Source organism: Cupressus sempervirens, chromosome 11 (genome assembly GCF_028749045.1).
Source record: "Cupressus sempervirens isolate cs-2001-9-10 chromosome 11, ASM2874904v1, whole genome shotgun sequence".
In the NCBI taxonomy this organism is placed as follows: Eukaryota; Viridiplantae; Streptophyta; class Pinopsida; order Cupressales; family Cupressaceae; genus Cupressus; species Cupressus sempervirens.
This window is the reverse complement of record NC_143128.1, coordinates 248,966,194-248,989,020: the sequence shown is the minus strand read 5'-3', so window position 1 is coordinate 248,989,020 and position 22,827 is coordinate 248,966,194.

Sequence of the window (22,827 nt, the reverse complement as noted above, 5' to 3'; positions counted from 1 at the left end):
AAATTTGTATCTTTTAGGATCATCATACTATTTTGTATTTTTCAATTAATTGCATTCAAGTAATTTTTCATAGGAAAATATGTACATGGCTCATAGTTGTACACTTGTGATTTTTTAATAAAATATTTAAGACAAGTAGGAGCTGCCAAAGAACGATGACCAAGGGATTTAGTCTTAAGGTTCTAGTTAGTTATTAAGTTATATTTCCCTTTTGGTAGATTGATAGAGATGAAAAGCAAGGAATATCTAGAATAACATCCTTTATGCCTCAGTAAGAAAGAGACACAAGAAGGGTTTCAGGCTGGGATGACAGGAGCTCCAAAAGAGAATAATGAATATTGCTTTTGACCTTTCAGATTTTTGAATATTTCTTTGAACATCATCACAATATTAGTTTGAATATTTTATGATTAGATTATATGAATCTTTTTATCAATATTTTCATATTCACATTCTATAATCCACCATCAAAATGAACATAAGAGAGAAGAAAATGATTACTCTAACTGAAATATTTTCAAGCTATATGGAAAAGTTTGAATGAATGTTTCATGACAAATAGAGATATGATACATGCTTTAATTGTATATAAAAAAATGGGACATAGCCATGGAAGGTAGTACAATGTACAAAAGTATACACCAAATGGTTTCTTATAGTAAATCCCTAAATACTTGGTCAAATTGGAAAAATTCACAAGTAGGTTCCAAGAAATCAATGGTATTTGTCAGCATCATGGCACCTCGCCATTCAAGGTTGGTCATCTTATATGATATTTATTTCTAATTTTCCTCAACAAGTTTTAAATTGTCATTATCATGCACTATAGTAAATCACATTGCGTTGTTCAAAGTTATTATTTAGCCATAACAAAAAATTTATCATAATTTGATTGCATGAAACTTCTTTCCATGAAATTTTTCCATTATGCACCATGATCTATCATTAGAATAAAGAAATTATAATAGTAAAAAAAGAGAAGATCATAAAGTATGATTCATAACATTGGTAGAAATAATTCACACAATCAATTCCTAAAATGTTTTTCATGATTAATTTTAATCTGAACGTGTCCACTTGAACTCCAGTTAACATAATTGGCATGATTTTAATACAAGGGTGAGAAAGATACAGAGCCTTTGCAGGGCACATCTACATATAATCATCCATTACCATTTCAAGTGTCAATACTAAAACAAGTTGTGAATAGCACAAGTTTACTTGTTTCATTGGATATAATAGGAATGTCCCATCTATGCAAGGATGCACATCCCACAAAATATTTTGGTGCTAGTGGGTAGTCAATATGTTTCAATGGATTCTTTCTTGATAAAATTTCCTTCTACCACTTGGAATGAGTGATGGGATGGAAGTTTTGACTAGGTTCTCAGAGCCATTATTCTTCAATGGTATAAAAAGTGGAAGAAAAGTTAGATTGTAGGTGTGCATCTTATTTCTTTCTTCGTATGCAATGGTTTTGTTTTAATCCTAAGAAAACCTGACTAGATATAATTACTATTACTGACAAGGCTATGTAGTTGTTCCTAATGTTGATTCCACAATTTCTTCTTCATTTATATGTTTGGTTGCATATATTTTTATCGCTGAAGTTTTCTTCCATTGATTATGTCCCCTTTTCTAATTATTGGCATTTAACTCCATATATATGATATATCCTTTCTATTGAATTGTTGTAACTCTTATACATCCAAAGAATTTCTCTTTACTCTTAAGAGATTGTACCACCTCTTATTATCATTTAATAAACTAATTCTAATATATGTTTGATCATAATCTATGATCAACATAATGCAATAATGTATTATGATCTTTGCAGTTCACTAATTCTTCAACAATTAGTCAATATTTGTTTAGCCACCATAATATTGATCAAAGATGTTTGAATAAGTAATTCTACTATCAAGATACAAATTGATTTTCTGAAGCATTTTAATCTTTGTCAATATGATTAAAGTGATTCCTATTAAATTTCTCATCTCAAAATTTTGTCTTTGATATTAAATATATCCCTTGTATTTTCTTCCAATATGTTCTTGTTAGCAAGTATGAGTTACAACAATGTCAATGTGGGTGTATGCTTGCTTCTATCAAATTGTTATTCCTAATGCTAATATGATGTTTGCACATTAAAATAGGCTTAGGTAGATTTTTTTGCCAATGGTATATGTTTTCATCAATTAGTCTAAGAAAATACCATGTTTTCAAAGTATTATCGGTGTTATCTTTCCTCTTTTCCATGGCAATTATAATTTTTTATTATTTATTTGGGTAATTGATTGTATTGCTATTAACTCTTATTCCATATTAATATTCATTATATTATACTATTTAAATAGTATTGATATATTATTTTATTAATCTATATGTTTTCTTATAATACATAAATTTATGATATAATAATTTTTGTTAACCTCATAATGGTTTTTGACACTTGAGTGCCAATACACTTAACCAGTTTCTATATTGGAACCAAGTACACCATGTATGCCAAGCCACAACATGAGCTGAGTCAGGAAAGACTTCAAGTGCCGAGTGATCTTTAGGTGCCAAGCATGATACAAGTGCCGAGTGATATTTAAGTGCTGAGTCACAAATGATGTCGAGCAATATAGAAATGCAGCAGGAGTTGAGTAATCCAATTTGATATTAGTGTCGAGCATCTGGAATCAGTAAGTGCCGAGTAACACAAAATGTAGATATGAGTTTGTAACTTCATTGATTCATATGTAAACCATTTTCATGGATGACATATGACGAATCTTGAAGGACTAAATGATAAGATCAAATATTTTGTATTTTCTATGCAATCTACATGTAGCCAATAAGAAAAGTGCAAGGAATGAGCGGGAAGCAAAGATTCAATATAGATCGTAGATCCATACCTAACCCTAAGTCTTTGAATGTCTTTATAAGGAAGACAAAATCTCATTAGAAAGTGATGTGGATGTACAAGGGTGTGGAAGGAACACTATTTCAGAATAAAGAGTATCAAATCTCAAAGGATCAAGATTAGAGAAAGCAGATCAAGTGCCTGTATTCAACAAATGAAGGATTGTAAGCTATTAGATTTATTGTACCTAATACTCTCTAGCAATTGTATTAGAATGAAAAACCCTATGGTGATAGGTTAGCTTAACAGCTATTTTGTAGATCCTTTAAATAGGTGATTAAATCCTTTAACAGTGTGACACTTCATGTAAAGTGTTTGTAAATCCTTTAACCAAGTCACTATTGATATAGTGTAAAGCCTTTAACAGGGTAGGGCATACCATCAGAAGTGGTTAAATGTTATTACTGTAGTGATTTTGTGGGTATCATCCCCACCCCAGTTTTACCTTCTTATTTTTGGAGGGTTTCTGGATTACCAAAATCTCAAGTCTTATGTGGTGATGCTTATGTGTTTTTCATAATTGTCTGATATGTTCATATGCATGCAATCTACTTTCAGTTAAAAAGTTTTAATGGTTAAAATACAGTAACTTAAATTTAATTCTGTAGTCTTGATATCAAGTAACTTAAGTTAAAATTAATGTTTTTAGTCTGTGGCCTGGAAAAGGGATCATGGAATGTGTTTTACAAGATCTTTTTATGCACAAAGATGATATTTATAAATTTATTTATTTTTGTTTCCAAAGATGTTTAATACTATAATTGTTTTGAGTTTTCTTATGTTGGAATTTAGGGATAAATTAACCACTACCCTATTAATACTGCTTTTATGTTTGGAGAATAGAATTTGAAACTCAACTGATGATGTGAGAGCTTCATGTCTAGTTCAACAGTATTGTAAGGCTTGTGGAATATTCCATTATATTGTGCTAGTATTCATGCAAAGAAATGTTAAATTTTCTTGTAATTGGTTGTTGAGAAATTATAAACATCGTATCCAAGCACAAGATGTAGTAGGTCTCTATATCATCTGGTGACTAAGGGTCTTTATGCATTATGGTGATGCGTGATAATCTCTATCAGTACTTGTAAGGATCATATTTTATTCTAATGAGATTTCCTTTTGTCATCTTATAGTTTTTAAAGAAATTATGTTTCATGTTGTTGATTTCTCACCTCTTGGTTTCGTGAACCCACTTTTGTTCTCATGCCATTAGCCTATCCAATTATTATTCTATAAAAAATTTAGGTAAACCTCAGAAATCTCCTATGTGGTTTATCTTGTATCACCATCCTCTACAAGATGAGACTCTTTGGAGCACATAACCATTTTTTCATTTGGTATTTTAGTTTACAAATGAAAATTCCATAGCCTAATAGAATAAACCATAGAATATGTCACTTATGGTTACTATTGGATTGGGGTACATTTCCAATGTTGAATATTTTAGCATATAGATTTTGGACTCTTTGTGAAAATTTTTATATTTTAAATACTTTATTATATGAATTATAGCTTAGATGATGATGTGATTACTATATATGAATCTTATGTATGTATAAAGCACAGTCAACTTATACGTATGACTACATATTGTATCCATCGTTTTGATTCCCTTGCCTTTGCTTATAATTATCTACCCTAGTTTCTAAGAATCTCCATTATTGAAAGGTATTCAGTGTATGGATTCCCATTCCTAGATTTTTTGGTGACCACATTTATATCTAATATAGCTTTCTTCTCACTTGTTTACTTGCACACCTTAATTTTATTGGTGCTTCCATCCCTAAACTTGTACATGTACTAGTAGCCATGTGCCTTGTGGCAACTTGGTTATTTAGTGCATGAGAAAATTGGTATTCTAGTAGCATTGTTGTCTACCTCTTTCTTGTTCTAGTTTTTAGTACAAATTTCACATGATAATTCCATGTGGACTAAAGTGAATGTTGTCACTAAACCTTGCACTCTTGTTCAAAGTTTTTACCTAAGGACAACCTTGTGAAAGGTGGGAACAACCTTAAAACTATGGGACCTAAACTATGAGGTTGACTCTCTAGAGAAGGTTGGCTTCCTTTACTATTAGGATGCAACTAACTAGCTTTTGAGAAGAAAAGGGAGAAGGAATGCATAAAACAAGATACCTATTCTAATATAAAGGGGGGTGATGCCCCAAAGTAGAATTTACAAACTAATCTTTTCCCATACATGCACACTTGAACTATTATGACATCAAAAATATACATATTTAAATTTGTTTAAATACAACAATCGCATGCAAATCAGACAACCAAAATGAATGACATAAGGAAGAAAAGAGTTAAATTATATATCATTCATAGGTCAAAAGAGATACAAACATGTAAGTTTTAGATAGCCACAAAATATTAAAGAGAGGAAAATAGATTTTGCACAATCATCAATGGATGGAGGTGATAAGGCATAATATCATTAGGTCTAAAGGAAAAGAGGATTTATAGTGAACTTGTAGAGAAATATTAGAGAAATGGAGAAGATTCAACTTAAAGAATTACAACTTTTCTTTTATAGTGTAAGCATAATTGGGATATTTTTGACTAAAAGTTATTCCACAACCACTTCCATTAAGTCTTTTACGAATAATTAAGATGATCTAAGCAAAAGATCTGATCCGATGCACTTGTAAAGACATGAAAATCATGAAAACCCTAATTGGAGCAACCTTGAAATGATAAGAATAGCACCAATCAACACTAGAATCCCTAAAATGGACAAGAAAGTAGTAGGAGGAATGTTTCTACCTTGTTCCTAGTGTAGCAATAACTCTAGAGTGGTTGGGATCAATCGAAAAGATCAGATCATGCAAGAAACCCTACCTTTATTCATTCCTGGCTCAACAAATTAGCAAGGTCCATAGTCAAACTAAATCCTACAACCAAAAAGCATTGTATGGACCAATAATCTTATTTCATTCAACCATCTCATTAGGTCTTCATGCGTCTAACCATTTTAAACAACTAACCATGCCACCCTTTAAAACTTAATTGCAATGGCCTATAATACTATTAACCTTAACTATGATGTCAACTTTAACTTCACCTACCTTTTTTTCCAAATTGGAGCCACTAAGACATGTGCAAAAAACCTCATTAGTTTTCCATAACTAAAGACCGATCCTTTTCCCATAGCAATATAATGAGAGACATTGATCTTCTAAGATTGGACGATCTAGATAAAACTACAATATCGTGACCCTACCAGTACCTCCAACCGATGAGAATGTTTCCCTTTTCCAAATTGTTTGACACTGATCTACCTCACCTGTGGCCCACCAAAGGAAAAGGACCCACTTGTCACATGACAACAAGGAACTTTCCTGCATTTCTTAAAGTCCTAGCATCTTTAGAAAGTAGAAAAGTTCAAATCATTGATCGTGGAAGATTGGACAATGGAGAAGTTGAACCTATTGAATTTGATGAAAGATCAATCCCACAAATCCCAAGAATCACCTTCATAAAAGTACCTATCACAAAAAGACAGAAGCAAAAAGTTATGGAACCTGGAATTACCAGATCCATATATGAGACAAGTGTTTGCATGCAGGTGATTCTTGGGAGTTGTAGGGTTGAGCTTTCATCAAACTCAACATGGTATCAAAACTTTGATACCATGTTGAGGTTGATGAAAGATCAACCCCATTGGTCCCAAGAATCATCTACATGAAAACACCTCTCATAGAAAGACAGAAGCAAAAGATATGGAGGCTGGAATTCCTAGATCCATAGATGAGACATTCTTGTTGAGAAAAAAAGGAAAATTACTATTATCAAAAGTAAATGAATAAAATTAAAAAGAGATCAATCCTTATAGAAGGAGATCAAAACCCTAATAGAGTTAAACCTAGTTTGCATGATAATAATTATAAAAAAATAAATTATTATAAGCATAAATTTTTGCTCAAGTAAACTAGATATAATAAGTGACTTAATAATTAAATCAAAATGATTCAATTAATAATGCAATATCTTATTACTCTAAAAAAACCAATTGGTGAATGTGGTGACCAAGGAAATGGATCCATGGTGCTATATGGCATATTATCACTTTGTCACTATAACAAAAGAGACTGCAGTTTCTGACAACGATAGAGTGACAACCCTCGATCCTTTTGCATTTGATGGTGGATAAAATATGGGCCTGCAAAAATATTAAAATGCATAGTCACTTAGGAAAAGATATAACCTAAGGTTAAAATATTTATTTTTATGCCCTAATATATGAATATTTCAAATATATGAACATTGAAGCATTTAAATTTAAATATTTCCATTTTGGTAGGGGGGCCAAATTAGCCAACAATTCTAGTGACTTAGGAGGGATGCAAGCCTACTATGCATATGAATAGTGACCTAAAGTTTCCATTTGGAAATAAAGTCATAGAAATCATGAAGATCCACCTAGCAAAACCCTAAAATTATAGAAAAAAATGCCTAGTAAAACCCCAAAATTGCTCTCTGCAACTGCAAATAGGAACCAAAACTCTCTACAACAAAACATGTGCTTGTGTACTTCTTGGAAAACAAGAAAGAACATGAAGAAAAATAACTAACTATATACATGAAACCTTCATTTCTATCAAAAATAGGGCTTGAGATATATTATATTGATTAGAATAGGTAGAATTTTTCCATTAGGCCTACTTAACTAGAAAGAATTTTCCTACTTGTGATTGATAATCACATAGGGACCACTTCAAGTGCATCAAATTTTGAGTGCATCCTTGGTTTTTCACTACCTACATCCCACTTTAACACAAGATCACCCTCTCTAAAAAATTTGAATTGTCTTCATTTTTCCCTATCCAATCCCTAAGAATATCCATTTCCTAAGAAAAAGGTTATCATGTCATCTATCCAATTCCTTGGATTCTCATTTCCTACTTCTTGTTGTTCTATAAATACCATAGCAACTTCCTCATCTAATTCCTAATATTAGACCATCTTCTTGTACAATCCTTTCCCTCTTACCAACTTGATAATCTAGATGTCTACGTCATACTCCATGACTTTAGTAATCCAACTTACTCTTTTCTCACTAATATCCTTACAAAAAAGGAAATCGTTAATACTTGCATGGGGCACTAGCAAATGTATCATGTTGTGTGATATAAGGTGCCTAAATTTCTTTGCAAGAACCTGCTTCTCCACATAAGTGTACTTATCCTCATACTCCTTAGGCCTTTCACTAAAGAATGCAATAGGTTGCTCTTCATTCTTGTCATTTGATTGATTCAAGACAAAAAAAATGCTTAATTGGCCTCCTAAGGTATAAAGAATGAAATCCTTTTCAAAATTTAGCTTGATGAGAGTAAGGGCTAAGGCTATGGCTTCCTTGATCTCTTCAAAAAAAAATTCCCTTCCTTGGTCCATGAAAAGACCATGTTCATTTTTATAATAGTTGTAAGAGGTTTCACCATGGTAGCTAGATTAGGAATAAATCTTCTTTCAAAATTTATCCTACCAAGGAAACTTTGCAACCCTTTCTTGTGACCAGGAAGAGAGAGAACATGTATTTCCTTTGTTCTCTCTAGATCAATAGTCAAACCATCCTTAGATACAATGTGTCCTGACAATTTTTCCTTGATTAGTAGCAAAGACATACTTTTTTGGATTTAGGGATACTTCATACTCTCTACATCTTATTAATACTTGTTTGAGATCACCCAAATGATCTACTACATTCTTTGAATACATTGTGATATCATCAAGGTAGGCCAACACAAACCTTTCAATCATGTTCTTGAAGGCCATCTCCATTACCTTTTGAAATGTGGCACCTGCATTTGTTAGTCCAAAAGGAATTTTACTATAGGAATAGGTGCCCCACTTGGTTTTGAATGTATTTTTATATATGTCATACTCTTTGAATAACACCTAATTGTAACCAGAGAATCCAACCAAGAAAGAGAATCTCTCTAAACCAATAACCTTAGACAATATTTGTTCCATGGAAGGGAGGCTTGGTTAAGGTCCCTAAAGTCTACACACAATCTACTTTCTCCACTCTACTTCCTAATGGGGACAAGGTTTTCTACCCAAGAAGATTTTTTGATGGGTAAAATGATGTTAGCCTCACTCAAATTAGATAGCTCTTTTCTCATTAATGGCTCAATCTTGGGATTCATTGGCTTCTACTTTTTCCTTACTGGTTTGGCATCATCATTTAAATCTATGGTATGTTAAAATAGACTTGGGTCAAAATCCTTTAAATCATCATATGTCTGAGCAAATATATCATTAAATTCTTGACACAGATGAACAAAAATTTCTTGTTCTACCTTAGTACATACCTTTCCCATTTTCAAGGTCCTTCTATTGGCAACCATGATTGGTATGTGATCATCCTCGCTTGCAGAAAGGTTCATGCCTCTATATCTTGCATGGCCATTAGGATTGAAGACACTCTCTAAGGTAATGAGACCCTTAGGAAACTTATCATAACTAAGATTAATGATCTGATCCCCATACTAGTCATGTAACCTTGACTAATTTCTATTTGAAAACTTTGCCTCATTCTACAAGAAACTCACAATTGTGCATCAAATTCAAACACTTTCCAATTGGCATTATTATCAGTGATAGTAGGCCTAACCACTACTCTAATCTACTACTTCTTCTCATATTCAAGGCTCTTTGGCACATCATAAGATCCACCCACTATTGCAAGTCTATCAGCATATATATTTTCTTCACTAGGGATGCTTTGAATATTAAATGCATTGAAACCTTCAAGAAAATCTCATAGTCTATGTTTATAATACTTGAGCAAACCATTTTGGTGACATTCTAATTTCTTACCTAATTAAACACCAACTTACTATCTCTGTATACATTTAAGGCTTAAATTCATCTATTTTGAGCAAATAAAAGACCTTGAATTAATGTATCATACTCTAGTATGTTACTAGTACAACTAAATTGAAGATTAAAGGAGAAATAATACCTTTCTAATGTAGGAGAAACCAAAATCACACCAGCCCTTGATCCATTTTTATTTCTTGACCCATCAAAGTATGTGCTCCAAATATCACTTGTATCCTCCTTGTTCTTCATAAGGTTAGGGACAAAAGCATCCTTCTCTGATATAGAATAAGTACCAAGGCTTTTCTCTAATGTTTATAATATAGGATCAAACTAATATGCATTAGCCCACTCATCCAAGAGGAAATCAAGTATCTTTTCTAGGGAAGTGGTAGGCTCATTTACTATGTCATTTTCATATATCTCTAGGATAGTAGAATTCATATTGATGAGATTAGGAGTGTAGGGTTCAATATAATTTAGGGCTAAGGGCTCTACTCTAATTGAAGATTTAGCTTCATATCTTGTTCTTAAAAACATGTATGACAATAAGAGGATATGTAGCCACCTATTTGGGCAATGAAATCTCTCAAAAGTACAATGACAAAGTGTGGCTTAACTTTAGCAACTAATATGTCTAGAACTATAGTAGAACTAGAGTACACATGTAATTCCATTTCAAAATTCCTAAGGATTCCTACAATATTGAAAGTACTACCATCCAAGTGTAATGCATCCTTAACAATGGGCTCATATTTCATTTCTAGTATATCAACTACACACTTAGGAATAACTAAACTACTAGCCACTAAACTAATTATGTAGTTTTGGACTAACTTATCCCCTATAATCAAATACATATAAAAGGGAGGAGGTTTAACCTTTTTACTTTTTTCTACATCCCTTGATGGTTGTACAAGACTTGTGGCACTCTCCATGATTGATGGTTCATCCTTTGGTTGAATGCTCTCAAATTCTTGTTACAACAACCTCTTTTGCATAGGTATAGTAGCAATAGCATGCCACATTGAAATGTTCACATTTGTCTTCTTCATCTACTCCACCATATTGAATGAAGCATTAGGTGCTTTGGTAGGAGCCTTGGGAGCTGCATGTGTAAGAGGTGGAGATGGAATAATTTTAGGACCATTCACATCTCTTTTGCTACTATTATGTCTTTTTTTCTGAGGAGGATTTGATTGATCATTTTCTACTTGTACATGAGGTATTGCATTTGATGTTGAGGATAGATTAGGAGGAGTGATATCATCTTCAATGTCTCTTCTTTTGCTCCTAGTCTTGTGAGCAATAAAATCCTAGTTTACATTACAATGTTCTTCCACCTGGTGATTCATGAAGGAATAATCACCTTGTCATTGCAAATGTGAGGCATCTTTAGATTGGATTACATTATTTGATTTCCCTATTACAAGCTCTTGAGTAGTCAAAGCTAAATAGGATTCAACCTTTTGAAACATACAATAGGTATAAGAGTAATTGTAGGAGGGACAAAAATCTTGATCTTGAGCCATATTATTTTGAGGAACTAAGGCTCTACTTTGATTTGCATTTGAAGTAGAAGCATGAATTTTCTTTCTATTCTAATCAAAATATGTATTTCTATGATTATGATTTGGAGGCCTATCATTTTTTGGAGTTTGATATTGCAATTTAGGAGCCTTATTACCTTGAGCTTGTTGTCTCTCCAAAGTCACCACTTTGTTGCTCACTTTCTACATCACAAAGAACCTATCTTCTAACTTCTTCTCTTGACCTTGCAATCTCTTATCTATGTTCAACATCATATACTGCATCATCTACTTAATTTCATTCATTATATTTGAAGATGTGGAAACTTGAAAGGCTAGATAAAGGGGTTTTGATATTGAAGGTGTGGAAATAGAGGCTATTATTGGTTGGTGATTTGGGATATTAGGGAAGAAGAGCACAGGAGGCCATGGGGCTAAATTTTTCCTTGTACAAATATATTTTTTCCCTTATTGATATTTCATAAGCATCAGGTAATGTATCTTCTCCAATAGTTTGGATTGTAGTGGCAATTGTTGGAAGATTTGGGAGATTGTTTGAATATTGGTTACAAGCATGAATGCTAATGTTATTCCTATGGGGCATTATTGTAGATATGCTACTATGATGATATGTTACATTCATGATTGAGTTTGTAATTGATGTCAACATAGCAATTTTCTATGGTATTTGACAAAAGAATAACGAAAAGATCAAGTTGGTATGGATGGCTAGTTGAGTATTATAACCACCTAAGGTTAAGGGAGATATTTCTAAGTATCAGGTAAATGAAGTTAATGTCAGAAGAAGAAAGGATAAGTCTAGAAGAAGTTATGTAAGTTTTGGTGATGTTTGTTCTAAGATAGAGTTTATAGAGGCATGTTCTAGTAAACTTTTTATATCTCCTAGCAAAGTTGATATCTTGAGGATTGAGATCAAGGACATGAAGAAGACATGTTAAGGATTACGTGGCTAAGATCACTTGTCATAATATTGCATGTACAAAAAATTATTCATGTTGCAAGTTGGAAGATTGAAGTTATCACTAAGTGTAACGTGTTCTTAATATGGTCCTATAATAATTAATTGAGAAGGTCTAACAGATGACTTAGGGAATTTTTTTGAGGACTTGGTATAAAGGAAGGACATTTTCCTTTATCATGGTATGGAATTAAATGTTTTTGATGATTGGCTATAAGAAACAAAAAGTGCAGAATGCAAAGTTAAGCAGAGTAGTGTGGAAGTGAAGGAAACTTTATTGCTGTGGTTTTATTGAGTGGTTTGAGGTCTGGTATTTGGATTCAAGGTTCATGACATGGTCTACAAGGTCTAGCAGTGATTGATCTAGTTCACAAGATAGAGGAAAGGATAAGATAATAGTAAATTACTTGCTTAAGTAGTGAGCTCTTCTTGTAGTTGAAATTTCATGTTTAGGCTGTGGGCTCATCTTACATACATTATACGACAACTCCTAATAGGGTTGGAATCTCCTAATAGGAATTCAAAGTCTCCTAATAGGGACTCTATTCACTAAATTTTGTAATTGACTCCTAATAGGGTCCATCCTCTAACAAGGAATATTTATATTAGTACATCATCTTGTGGGCATCACTCCCACCAGGGTTTTCCCTCTAATCAAGGGTTTCCCTAGTCAACATATGTAGCGTATTTGTCCATGAGAATTATATTATGGTTGTTGTTTTTTTTTTTTGAATGGTTAAGTATGTTTAAATAAGATAAATGTTTTAATTGTTGGATAACTAATTCAAGCCCCCCCCCCCCCCCCCCCCCACTCTCAATTTTCTTGGTAGACTATTGTTTCTAACAGAAATATCACTGTTAAAAGCTCTAAGGTAATCTAAGAATGCATTGCTAGGGGTAGGCTTCACTGTAGTAGGTATTCTATCCCATGTCTTTTGAAATTTATAGTTGAAACCAATCATGTATTCATGAGTGGGTCTTTTTATAGTAGTCATTTTTTCTAAAAGTGAAAGGTGGTCAATCTTATCCTCAAAATGTTTGCATAGGGCTGCTCATAACCTGTCCCAATATTTTATAAAGTAATGAGGTAAACTTCTATACCATTGTAGTTCTTTTCCTTTCAAGGATGAGGCTAGAAGCCTGATTGCAACATCATCTTTAGATATTCCATGTATAATAAAAACATTTGCAATCTCTTGGATGTGTTCTAAAGGGGAAATGGAAGTTTTACCAGTAAACTCAGGTATACTTTGTTAATCTCAGATTGGTTTTGATAAGTGAGTGTCAACACACTTAAGTTGTTTACTTAGTTCATGCCAAACTAGTAATACATGCCAAGCACAACATATAAATGTTAGACCATGCTGAGTTGCAATGAGTGCTGATTCACTCGAGTGTTGAGTAGATAGACCATGTTGAGTGATTTAGGTGCCAAGTAAATAGTGGATGCCGAGTAGTTAAGCTGCCAAGCAAAAACAAAAATACAATGTATGCCGAGCATCAAAGACTTCATATGTTGAGTGACATAGTTTGGACATATTTATTTGCAATAGCATTAAAAACTATGTAAACAAATTTCAAGCCAACTTAAGGATAGATCTCAATCTTTTAGAAATAAGGATGAATCTATATGTGTATTCCCTATGCAATTACATGCAGCCAACCAAAAAAAGGGAAGGTTTCGATGAAAAAATGGATAAATCTTAGTCATCGATTCATACCCAACCCTAAAACACCAAAGCCTTCTTAAGGAGGATGGAGCCCTAAACTTTTAATGATGATGAAAATAGTGTACAAGGGGTGAATGATCGAATTATATAGTTTTTAGAACATTCAAAGTGACTTAGTAGTAAGAATGAATTATAGAATTAGTTAAGTGAATAATAAAGGATAGAGAAGGATACAACATTGATACATCAGATCATGAAGGATCAATCAAAGATTGTCCTGAGGTGATCTGTTATCAAGCAAGCAAGTGCCAACTATAGGATCTATGCTAAGACATTCTAACAAGTGATTTTAGTTAAATATCTTAACATAGTAGTCTTAACAGGCTATATGTAATTATTTAACAGGGTGCTTACTTAGCTGTATGTTGAAGTCCTCTAACTAGCCACACTTCAAATAGGGTGTTGAAATCCTCTAACAAGATGGGACTGAATAGTTTTTGTAAGCCTTTAATAGTGTAGGCCTTTCATAGGGAAGATCATGATTCATGATCAAATCATTGTAACCTTAATTGGACACGCTTTATTGCTACATTAGTGAAGATTTGTGGGTGTCATCCACATTAAAATTTTACCTTCTCACTTTGAGGGTTTTTGGGTAATCATATATGGATTTATGTGTGTTTGATTACATGCTTACATGATTGATATATATGCTTTATATGTTATTTCATTATATTAATGCATGTGATGCACGAATGGTGAAAATTTTAATAATCCAAGTTTAAACTTATGATTCGCCCCCCTCCCCCCTCAGAAGTTTACTCTCTTCCCACTTGTAATTCCAACAATTGGTATCAAATCCTAGTTCTCTAAAAGAGAAGATTTTCAGGTTAGAGGAAAGATCTTGAAATAGAAGTCTACAAGTTGGGTAAGACTATTTAAAATCAGGAGATTGAAATACATCTCATACTATATCAATTGAATGAGGCAAGAGAGGAACTAAAGAAATCCTTGAAGAGAAGGCAATATATTGCTATTGCAAAAAATGACACACTATAAAAAGAGATAGACACCACCAAGCTAATTTTAGATGGTAACTTCAATGAATTTGATGCAGCAGTTGCAGATCTAATGGAAAAAACAAAATCCAAGTTGAGGAAATTAGAAATCTCAAGATAGAGCAAGAATCACAAGCTATACTACTATGTGAGGTGACTAAACAAATGAAGAAAGCCATGGAAGACAAAGTCATGATTGAAGAAGACAAAAGAATTCTGGCAAACAGATTGGAAGAGAAGTCAACAAAGCTAACCAAGATCTCCAACATGCAGTTGGATACTCTAAGTCAAATGATGAATTCCAAATATGAATTGAATGTCAAGGACATATAGATAACCACATTGAAGTTGCAGAATGAACAATTGCAGAATGACTTGAGAAGTGAAAAGAAATTTGTTGAAAGTCTCAACAAGCCAAATGAAGCCATCAAATACTTTGAGCAATTATTGAGATCCCCTAGGTCCAACAAAGTGACATTAGGATTGGGCTACACAAGCACTAAAGAAGGAGAATCATCCAAAGTCATTGAAGAAAGGAACAATAAAGGTAAGGAATCAAAACCTACTTGTCATAATTGTGGTAAGAAAGGGCATATTGCTAATGTGTGCAAGAGCAACAATACAAATTAGAATGTCAAGCCTAAGAACATGAATCATTGTCATAAGTGTGACAAGCAAGGTCATGACGTACATGACTGCAGAACTAGGACTATACAAAAATAAAAATTTGAAGGATATTATTACAACTATTAGAAGTATGGACATAGAGCTTTTGAATGTAGATCCAAATCCATGTGGTCATCAAACAAGCCTACAAAGGTAAGAAGCTATGGAAACCTTTATAATTGGGATTACAATACAAGGTATAGCTATCACTATTGTCAAGAATATGGACATGTTCTTGAGAATTGTATCAAAACACACTTCAGTGGTAACTACAAAACATGGTTCAATAAAACTACATGTTTTAGCTATTTGAAGACTTGTCACATTAGTAAGCATTGTCCAACTAGGTCAAAGGTACCAAATTGTGAATTTGCTAAAGGCAGAGGAAAGGAAGATGTTGAACACATCAGAGATGAGATGAACAAGACATGGAAAAAGAAAAATGTTTGCAACACATCAAACGTAGAAGGGATCACTTCACCCAATGGGTCAGGTGATCACACCTCATCAAATTAAAAAACAAAAGGTATGTGGGATTAATATTCAACTGTAATATCATACATTAGCTCCAAAGGGAGATAGTATTGAAAAGAATACATTATCATAAATAAAGATGCAAGATGTTGTTGTAAATTCAAGTTAAATTTTTTTTGTTTTCATGTTGTTGTCAAGCATGAAATTTTTTCTATGTATGTCGAGTGGAATGGTAGTTAATGCCAAATTTTCAGCCTAGCTAGTTGATGCGAAGTTTATAGTAGCCTTTGAGTGTTGGTAATATCAATGGATGTCAAATGATTCTAAAATCTAGTTGATGTTGAGTTTACAGCTATACAAGTACTAAGCATTAAATGTAAGAGTTTTGAAGGGTATATGATCATTTTTCACTCATTATTCATCATTTTAAATTTGAACAAAGAAAAAGTAGAGCAAAACGAGATTCAAAAACTTGTTTATGGCATCTGTAGAGAATTTGATAGTGATCTCACACCAATTCTCCAAATTATACAAGGTATTTATCACAAGTAGAGCTATGCAATTTTACTTTGTATAAACCCTAGTTTGACAAATGGCATCTAGCTTGAGGAATGTAGAAGGGAAAGAGGTGTCAAATGTTTAGCTTGTAATAATCAAGTCAAACAACCCATATTTAAGGCCATTCCTAACATAGCCTACAAAAATGATCCTTTTGGGGCTTTATCGATGATCTTGCAAAATCTCATAATGGTACATGATGTAAGGAGATGTTATAATTGAAAAATTGGTAGAATTGGGGATTTAGAAATCAAAGAAGCATATGATAGGTGTATACATGAAAATATGACCTCGGATCTTTCACCTACACTTCAACATGGTCATTGTATGAGATTCATCTTGGAATAAACATGGTGTCATTTATCCAAGATGCCTGACAATGCAACCTGTTGCCTTCTAACTAGAAGGATTTTTCCTATTGTGCTCTTAGATTGAGATGTAGGCAACTAGACCTTTCTAGAATAAAGGATTTGATGCAGAATCAAAGTGCAATTAATCTATATGAAAATGCAAGTATTAATCTAAGAAATAAAAGACATTAAGCTAAATGTATGCATTCTTTAATCCAAATGACATTAAAGTATTTAAGCAAATATGAGAGCTAAAATGGGTGACTATTTTGACAGCAATTCAATACAAATCAAATTCCAACCTCTAGAATGAGGGATTGAGAATCCCTTAAATAGAATCTAGGAATTGATCAATGGTCAAGATCAATTTGGATGGATAGTTAAGATTAGGGAGAATATTTAGTAGAAATGGAAACTTCCTTAAGAAAGGGAAGTTAACTGAGGTTTTCATGAGTGAAACAAGAAATTAATTGATTTCATTCCTTTTTTTATTATTGTTAACTAAAGAGTTTATATTTCTGAACTGAAGAGAGGATTTTGAAGATATTATTTAATTTAATAAAGTGATATATGACCTCACAAATGCCTTTTCCATTTAATTGAATAATCTCATTCAATTAATTAAAGTGAGCATAATTATTAAATTAAATATTTTTATTTCCTTAGTACATTAGGCTTAGGATATAATTTAATTTTAAAGTATAAATACTTTAAATTAAATTAAATCTTAATTAATAGGTTTAATGTGACTAATTTGAGTCAAAACTTAGGAATTAAATAGATATCTTAATTAATGCAGATTTAGGGTTTTCTGCATTTGAAAATTAATTCAAGCAACGAAAATCAGAATAAGATTTTCCAAGTGACATTGGACTTTAGAATTGATCAGAATAGACCAGAATTGGTAATCATGGCAATGAGCCAATTTTGGGGTATTACATTTTGACCCTCTTTGAATGAATGTACGAACAACACATTTAATTCAAAGAAAAATTAGAAAACATGATGTAAAGGTCAAGAAGTGAGATTGGTTCTGAAATTGATTACACAGAGACCAATTGATAAGCTTTTAAAAATTATCTTCAAAATGGAGCTTAATCTTAAGGGATCCAGATAGAACACCTAGATACCTAAATTGATAAGCATTTTAAAGGTTTTCCCCAGAACAATGCTTAACCATCAGGGATCTAGAGAGAACACCTAGATATCGAGATTGAATAAGCTTTTAAAGATTATCTCCAAAACAAAGCTTAATCTTAAGGGATCTAGATAGAACACCTAGAGACTTGAATTCAATAAGCTTTTAAAGATTATCTCTAGAACAAAGCTTAATCTTAAGGGATCTAGATAGCACACCTAGATACCTAAATTGAATAAGCTTTTAAAGATTATCTCTAGAACAAAGCTTAATCTTAAGGGATCTAGATAGAACACCTAGATAGCTAAATTGATAAGCCTTTAAGAATTATCTCTAGAATGGAGCTTAATCTTAAGGGATCTAGATAGAACACCTAGATACCTAAGTTCAATAAGCTTATAAAGATTATCTTCAAAATAGAGCTTAATCTTAAGGGATCCAGATAGAACACCTAGATATCTGAATATAAAAGATAAAAAGATCCAATCATGAGTCATAGAATCATACCTAAAATGAGGCTTGATCCTCAGGAATCAGGGTTTACCCTATACGAATACCTATCCATCAAACTCTAACCAGAAGTGTTATAAGGTTGATCAGTTGATGAAAAGATGATATTAGATAGACCGGAACAAGATGCCCCTAGTGATGAGATGGCTCGAGTGATAAGGACATAAGATGGGAACAAGATGCCCTGAGCAATGAAGATTCAGATTGATTTTGAAATTCAGATTCAATGATGTAATCATCATGCCCCCTTCGGAGCAAAATCAAAAGATGACACACCAAAAATATAATATAGAGTGGTATAGCAAGAGACACAGAAGAAATTCAAGATTCAGCAAAATATAGAAGAGATTAGAATGATTAAAACAAAATTTATAGTCGATCCAGAGTGATTTTGAGGTCCAGAAGACCAAGTTTGACCAAAGGTGACCATATTTGACCATAGTTGACATGAGTTGACTTTTTCTAGAATAAATCTTGAAATTTTGAAGAAATGTGAGTTGAAAAGATTTGAAGATTCATAAAGTATTAGCAAAATTTTTTACTACACAAGCATTTGATCGTGTCGGTCCTAAAATTTTGAAATGTGTTTTTGAGCCACTTAAGTGTGTCAGATTTCAAATTCGATCCCGAAAATGGATTCATATTGGTCAAATTAGCCAGGGGGCAATTTTAGCTCAAATCGAAGCACTTTGAAATATTAGGTCAAAACCTATGTAAGGGCCCAAAGGGTCATTTTCAAATCATTTGTGCATTTTGTCTTTAGTGAAGTAGAGAGCTCTGAGAGGAAGATGGGAGTTCCGGTGCATAAAGACTATTTTGTGTGCTCCTGACGACACAGCCGGCCGATAGACTATGGACCTGTAGTGAGTAGTCGACAAACTTTCTTTGTATTTAATTTTTCATGCATTTTGAGGTTTCTTTTAGTGCATTTTTTCATGTTTTAAAAGTGGGTCTTTCAGTTCTCGCAAGGGATGTCTTTCCTTGTGTAAACCCAATCCTTCTTCACATGAAGATACACCAACCCAACATTTCTTCATGCACGTTGGTGGGGAATCTCACATAGGAGATACCCACCTCTTGCACAAGATGCGTAGGATTGTGGAAGTATTTCGCTCAAAATCTCATCATTTCTCATGCAAGGACTTTCTTTTTCAAATGAAGAAGCAAGATTTTGCACAAGAACATGAATTTTGGCATGAAATTCTAGCATGGGGAATGAATTTTAAAATTGTATTTTTTATTTTTCATCTAAAACTTGCAATCATTTTGACTTGTTGAGTGAGTATTGATTATTTGTATGTTGTGCTTGTCTATGTGTGCAGATGGTCTTTGATGACATCGCATTCAGATCACACTATCCACCTTATAAAGCTTTTTTGCAGAGCTTAGATGATGTCGATATGGCACACATTGACAAATTAGGATTAGCATCTCTATGTCAAATTGTACTAGTGCTAGTGAATCACGGTGTGTTGACAGCATTGGTGGAGCATTTTCATTCGGAGATGAACACCTTTCATGTTCCAATGGGGAAGATGATGATTAAACAGAAAGACATCTACCAGATACTATAGATACCCTTCCATGGACCCCCAAGTAGTGTATGTCACAGTGTTCAAAGAAGGCACAGAGGCATTAAGGGCCATATTTTTAAAGAGATTTGGTGATAGGGCAAGCCATCACATGGGATGAGCTCATCCACACATATGGTACTACTCATAGGTGGGCCTCAATTTTGGCCATTTTCATCAATTACTTCCTAGTACCTGATAGAGGGTAGCATGGACTGGAGTATTGTTGGGGTATGATGCTACAATGGATGTTGGATGCCCTAGAGAGATTCAAGTGGGGATACTCACACATATGTATCATGAGATGCATGAGATAGTGTATCATGAGCGAAAGAGTATTGTTGTTGGGGTATATGTTCTATAAATCTAGGCATGGGAGCACCTGCTAGTGACATGACCTATTTTTTAGGATGCATGGGAGCCAATGGACCCTTGATATGCAGGTATAAAGGCGAGCTTACCCAGACAAGTTTGGGTAAGATTGAGCATTGGAGAACACATCTTGATGACCTAGTATCCATCATATGGCGGCCCTAGAGAGAGACTGAGGACTAGGAAAATACTCCTTAGGAGCTTAGCTGGATGTTGTCCTCACAGTCACCGAGCCACCCATATCATAAAGAGATTCCCCATTACCTGAGTATGGCAATAGTATAGGTGGATTCAAGACATCTTGCAAGAGTATTGATCCTATGCTAGGTTAGCCCGAGACTTGGAACAAGGATGGTTAGTGAGGTTAGATCCTAGTAGATTGATGATAGATGTGTGCAACCTAGGTGTGATATAGTGGGACTAACTCCCAAACATAGCAGATGCAAGGATGATGCCTACATACTAGGCATATTTTATCAGCCATCCCTTCCCATAGTTCATAGTTCCATTAGGGATGGCAGCTCCTAGGCCATAGGGACCACAATAGGTGCCCAATGCAAGCTCTAGTTCAATAGCCATTATAACAGCAGCCACCATAGGGCTCACCACATTAGATGCAACAAAGAATATGATAGGTAAAGATTCCCCCATGCCAAATGGGGTTAGATCATCAATAAGCATAGAACAAAATCTCATATGTTATACAATTCCCACTAACATGACAATCATGGAAATATGAATAGAACATATGTTATAGGTTTGTCGGGATTAAATGCAAGCATTCAAGGCACAAGAAGCCAAAATGACCAAAAAATTTGTCCCTTTTAATATAGCCAGTTAACATAAGCATCAAAACATAAATGTTAGGATGACCAGAATGTTGCTTGCATGATAGACACACCAGACACAAGAGATTCGTCTTATGCCAAGTTTTTATCAATGGTAATTTTCTTGTTTTTCAATTTTTTTGTATTTTTCTCTTTTTGATTTTTTTGGTATTACCAAGGAACCTATTGCTAGATTTTCACCAGGGTAATATTTTTTTAGGACATTTTGCAATTTTTAGATTTTTTTAGGACATTTAGATATGCACAAAGAGCTTCTAGAATTAGATCAGCTATAAAACTACTTTAGATGGAGAGTGTTGATAGGCTCCTTGAGCACCTCTCCCTCGGTTGTGGAAAGTTGGTAAGCACCAGACCCATGCACTATAGTGATTATGTAAGGACCAAGCTACTTTGGTTTAAACTTCCTTTTTTGGACCTATTGTTGTTGATTCTTAGGATTTTCTCTTAGGACAAGATCACCTAGTTGGAAGTCATGTGGCTTAACTTTCCTATTGTAGCTTTTGGACATTTGCTACTGATAAGCTCGTAGATGATTGCATGCCACTTGTCGACATTCATCTAATAGTACTAGCTCTTGAAGCTAAGATGTTTTATAATCTTCATAGATAATGAGGCCTTTCATAGAGATTCTTAGAGTAGGAATCTCAACCTCTATTGGAAGAACAAAATCTACTCCAAAAACCCAAGCAAAGGGTATTGTACTCATTGGAGTCTTGATACTTGTTCTGAATGCCCACAAAGTTGGATGAGTCTAGAGGTGCTAATCCCTCCTAGATTTTTTGACTATGTGATGGAGGATTTTGAGGATTTCCTTGTTGGATGCCTCTACCTAGCCATTACCCTAGGGATAATAAATAGAAGACCAATGTTGTGTGATTTTGAATTTCTTGCATAGCTCTTTGAGGTCTTTGTTTTTAACCTGTCCTCCATTGTCAATAATGATGGAGGATGGTACACCATATCTATAGATGATGTAGTTTGTGATAAAAAGAGCTACAATTTTTCCATTTTCTATTGTGAGAGGTACTGCCTCTACCCACTTTGTGAAATAATCTATAGTCATAATAATGAATTTATGTCCATTAGAGGAAGATAGGTGAATCTAACCCACAAGATTGAAGGCCCATTGTTGAAATGGCCATAGTGTGGTAGATGGAATCAACTCCCTGGCTAGAGCATGAATCAGATTCCCATGGAGCTACCACTATTCGTAGGACTCGACATACTTGAAAACCTCTTGCTCCATTTTTGGCCAATAGGAACCAACTCTAATGAGTTTGTGAGCTAGTGTCAAGCCATTTGAGAGAGATCCAAAAATGCCCTTGTGAATATCAATAAATGTGTGTTTGGACTCTCT